The following is a 4,328-nucleotide window of genomic DNA, read 5'->3' as shown; positions in this document are numbered from 1 at the left end:
GGGGAAAGTGGGTGATGGTCATTGAGGAGGGCACCTTTTGGGATGAGCACTGGGTGTTGTATGGAAACCAATTTAACAATAAATTTCATAATAAAAAAATATATAAAATAGTACGGCTTCAAAAAAAATAAAAATTTAAAAAATTAAAAAAATAAAAATATTATCATGTACCGTCTTCACTTCATTAGGACCACTAGTGTGGCTTAAAGGGACACTGTCACTTATGTAATGGTGATCCAAACATTGTTTTGGTGGCAGGGAGCTCATCACAGGTGGGCCATCCTTTCAGAACCAAAACAGTAACTAGTCTCAGATGTTTTCTCTTTTCATCCTCCATTTAGTGTCACCTCTTCAGTCAATACAGCTACCGTCAAGGCTTTCTGAAGATGGTATTCTGTAGTGAGATGCCCAAATATGCCCTTTTCCTTCGCTAAGTTTAACAAGATTATTTCCTTTACTATGGAGGCAAAGAAAGCAGGTCTCTAAGATCTTTTTTGTTACTGGAGAAAGTGATACCATGGCGCTTATTCTTTTTCATTAAAGCACAAGTCTTAATCATTCACTATGTGGTATACTGTTCCAGGAGCATGCTTAGAGCTAACAATAGTTATTGGGTGCAACTTAGAATGAGGGGTCTCCAGTGACTTTAGGTCCCATCATTGGTGAATCATAAGCAGTAGCCACAAATTGCTTCCATAGTTCTCTAAAAGGTTGCCTGGTGAATCTCTAATTTTATCCAGCAGGTGTCTTGGCCAATGAATCAAGGTCTAAAAATAAAGAACTTTGTTCCCCCTCAAAACTGTAAAGCTTATGTGAAAACCAAAATCACATTCTCCTAGAGCACCCCACATGGTTTGCTAGGACTGTCCAAAACATACTGACCTGACTGCCAAAATGCCCCAGGCAGCTCTCAGACTCTTCTAATGACCTCATAGAACCCCACTACCCCACCCCAGAATGTCCCACAAATTCACTAGCATCTTCCAAAGTGTGCCTTCCTTAAAGGCATTGGATTTCATTGATCTTGCCTGCACTACAGTTTGTCTGAGAGATATGCCAGTTTTTGAGTTGGCCCATTAAAATAAAAAGTAAAATGAAAGTAACAATTAAAAGTAACAAATAAAAAGGCTTTATTCACACTCAAGGCCATTATGTTTCTAGTGGGGACCTGAGGACCTATGCTAAGGTCAGAGTACAAAGTAGAGATGGTAAAAAATTACATTTCTTGGGCCTTTTGGATACTGGTGAACAAATTACTGTGACTCCACAATCTCTGACACAAGGATGAGGAGGAAACATAATTCTGAGTGGTCTGAGGCCACCAACACCAGGCCTCTTTTCTAGACCCAAGTATGGATGAATTCCTTTGGGCCACCCCCATTATTATGGCTTTTACTGCCTAATACATCATTGGTACTTTCTATACCAACCAGTGCTTGCATTTACCCCTAACCTCTGATCAGATTTTCTGAAGGTAGGTTATTTTAGTGGGGTATATGTAAGATCATCACCTACCAAACTACCGGCACCTAGGACCACTGTCTTCCAAACACAATGCCAAAAGCCTAGAGAAGCCTAAAAAAGGGATAACTTCCCTCACTGTTAAACTTTAAAAAGCCAACAAAATATGCAAATCATTTCTCTATCCAATGGTTCCACTTGGCCTATGTGCAAAACCTCTGAAGTCTAGGCTTTAAATTGATTAGGGCTATGCAATGTGTCAGTGCTGCCTTTGGCACCAGTTGTGACAGTTATAGAGGCTATTGCCCAAAGTGGAGGAACTTACTATACTACAATTAACATCACAAATGCCCTTTTCAGCATTCCCTCTCCATGCAGATGGTCAGGATTAATTTGTTGTATATAGAATGGATTGCATTATACCACAAATGTCCTTCCACAACACTCCCTAAATTCCCTAGTTATCTGTAACCAATGCTTGAAAAAGTCCCTGGAAAAAGTCCCACTCCTGGAGGGAGTGCTAGATTTCCAATCTATTGATCAAATCATCTCAGTAGGCCATTATTATCAACAAAGTACAAGGACCTAAAACCAAAGAAAAATGTCTGGGCATCCCAGAGAAGCCAATTGTCATGCTTTGGGTCCACTGTTCCCTCCAAATAAAAAATAATCTGATCATTTGTTAGACTATTCAGATACTGCTACACTCTCACAGGGATAAGAGCACCCATCTGTCAGGTTACCATAAAGACCTTTGGCTGGGACTCTACTGGACAGGATCCCCTTGGAGATCCTTCAACTGACTATCTTAGCTTCCCATTTTCTGGGCCCCTCTGATTTCCATTTGCTGTTTCAGTTACAGATCTCAGCAACATCTAATTTTGCCTGCTAGAGCCTATGGAAGAAGTCACAACAGGTCACAGGCACCCCCTTGGACTTTGGGTCTACAAGCTGCCAAAAAAGTGCATATCCTTTATGTGACAATTATTGGTTTTGGTGAAAACTAAGAACATGACTTTGGTTATGTAATAATCTTCTGATAAGAAATTCGAACCAAAACACATTAATATATTTCCTTTTGTTCTCTAGTTATATTAGGGTATTCACACTTTAGGCAAAGTTTAAAGTTTCTATAAAATACATGCTCAAATACATATTGACAAACCAAAGAAAGTTCTCATGCATTTAATTTAAACCAATATAGGGGTGCCTGGGAGGCTCAGTTGGTTAAGCATATGACTTCGGCTTAGGTCATGATCTCAGCTCAGGTCATGATCTCGGAGTTTGTGAGTTTGAGCTCTGCATCGGGCTCTGTGCTGACAGCTCAGAGCCTAGAGCCTGCCTCGGATTCTGTGTCTTCCCCTCTCTTTGCTCCTCCCCTGGTTGCACTCTGTGTCTCTCTGTCTCTCTCAAAAATAAATAAACATTAAAAAAATTTTTTTAAACAATATAAAGTTACCTGTAATTATTATACTTACTACTGATTCTTTCCTCCGTGGATTTTTTTTTGTTTTTTAAATTGTACTTGGGTTTTTGACTCTGAGTCTTGATGTTTAAGCTTAAGATTTTCATCTAGCACTTCATTAAGAGCTACATAAAGAGAAATTAATAAGAAAACATAAAAGAGAAATTAATAATAATAATTAATAAGAAATTAATAAGATCTACTGTAAAATCTCTAGATTTCAAATTTATAACAAGAGAACAGTAACATTTTCTCCCATTTTTATAAATTAATAAATAAATTATCCTAATACTAGATCTAATAGGAAAATTCTGAGAACATTTTTAATGGATGTGTATTGAAGATGTTTCTTTATTTTATAAATATTCCAGACACCAAGTATGCTTATATTAGACTCTAATTTTCTTAGGTTATTTATACTTCAGGTTAAAACATTCAGACACCAACCAATGAAAATGCATATGCACAAGATTAGTCAATATGGCCTTATTTGTAACTGCAAAATATTCAAAACCATCTAAGTGTTCAAACAGATTTGTTGAACAAACTGATATATATACCATAAACAATAGTATATGTAAATCAAACTATTATGCTATATACCTTAAACTTATACAATGATGTATGTCAGTTATTTCTCATTAAACTGGAAAATTCATATAGTACCAATTATGATATATTATGGTGTGCATATATGTTTGCGTATAAATATATAATATATATGGTATATAGGGAATGTAATGTGGTGCAAATAACTGTACATATAGTGATATATCCCCTTCCCATCTAAGCTAATATACCCAACCCTTGCCTGATATCATTTCATGGGGAAATGAAATATTGGCTGACACACTAGTAGAGCCAGTGCCCTTTTATGTTTAGATTTCTGCTTATATTTTATAATAAGTGAATAAAGCCTTAATTTTTACTTTCAATTTGGCTTGTTGTCTTAAGTTACTTCCTTCACATCTGGCAGCTCTCTCTTGGTGACAAATGGTGACAAGCAAGGTGGCTCAATTAAGCACAGTCTTTCTGGAAAAGTAAAAAGCATGAAGATACTCCAGGACATTTTGAGATGTTAGAGAAGTCTATGAGATTTCTTGGAGAGTACCAGCTGATTATTTTCTAGAATCTGAGGGTCCAACAATGCACTTTGCCAGCCATATCAACGAATCACGGAATGCTATGGGCCACTCTTGGAGAGCACTAGTAGATTGATTATACACAATTTTTATGTTTGAGAGGTAACAGTGGTGCTTTACTTCAGCTCCAAACTCCATGGCCAAAATGCCTGATGGGCCAAATTAGAGATTCAACAGAGGGGCTCTGGGAAATCTAGGGAATCAATTCCTTTGCTAATGTTACTGTCCTCCGATGATAAGATGAAAAATTATTACACACT

General features: G+C 37.2%; 1 long non-coding RNA gene across 1 annotated transcript in view; it reads right to left on the bottom strand.

The window, feature by feature from the left end:
* LOC121014637 (uncharacterized) overlaps positions 1–3,977 on the bottom strand; it is a 21,736-nt gene extending 17,759 nt beyond the window's left edge. The window contains exons 1-2 of the long non-coding RNA XR_005783322.1: positions 3,856–3,977; positions 2,940–3,051 (exon numbers count right to left, since the gene is read on the bottom strand). This is a non-coding gene — a long non-coding RNA (uncharacterized LOC121014637). The remainder of the gene's footprint in view (positions 1–2,939; positions 3,052–3,855) is intronic.
* Positions 3,978–4,328: the final 351 nt, after the last annotated feature.

This window comes from Herpailurus yagouaroundi, unplaced genomic scaffold (genome assembly GCF_014898765.1).
Source record: "Herpailurus yagouaroundi ecotype Mexico unplaced genomic scaffold, PumYag 203, whole genome shotgun sequence".
Classification (NCBI taxonomy): Eukaryota; Metazoa; Chordata; class Mammalia; order Carnivora; family Felidae; genus Herpailurus; species Herpailurus yagouaroundi.
This window is presented reverse-complemented; position numbering and strand designations above follow the sequence as displayed.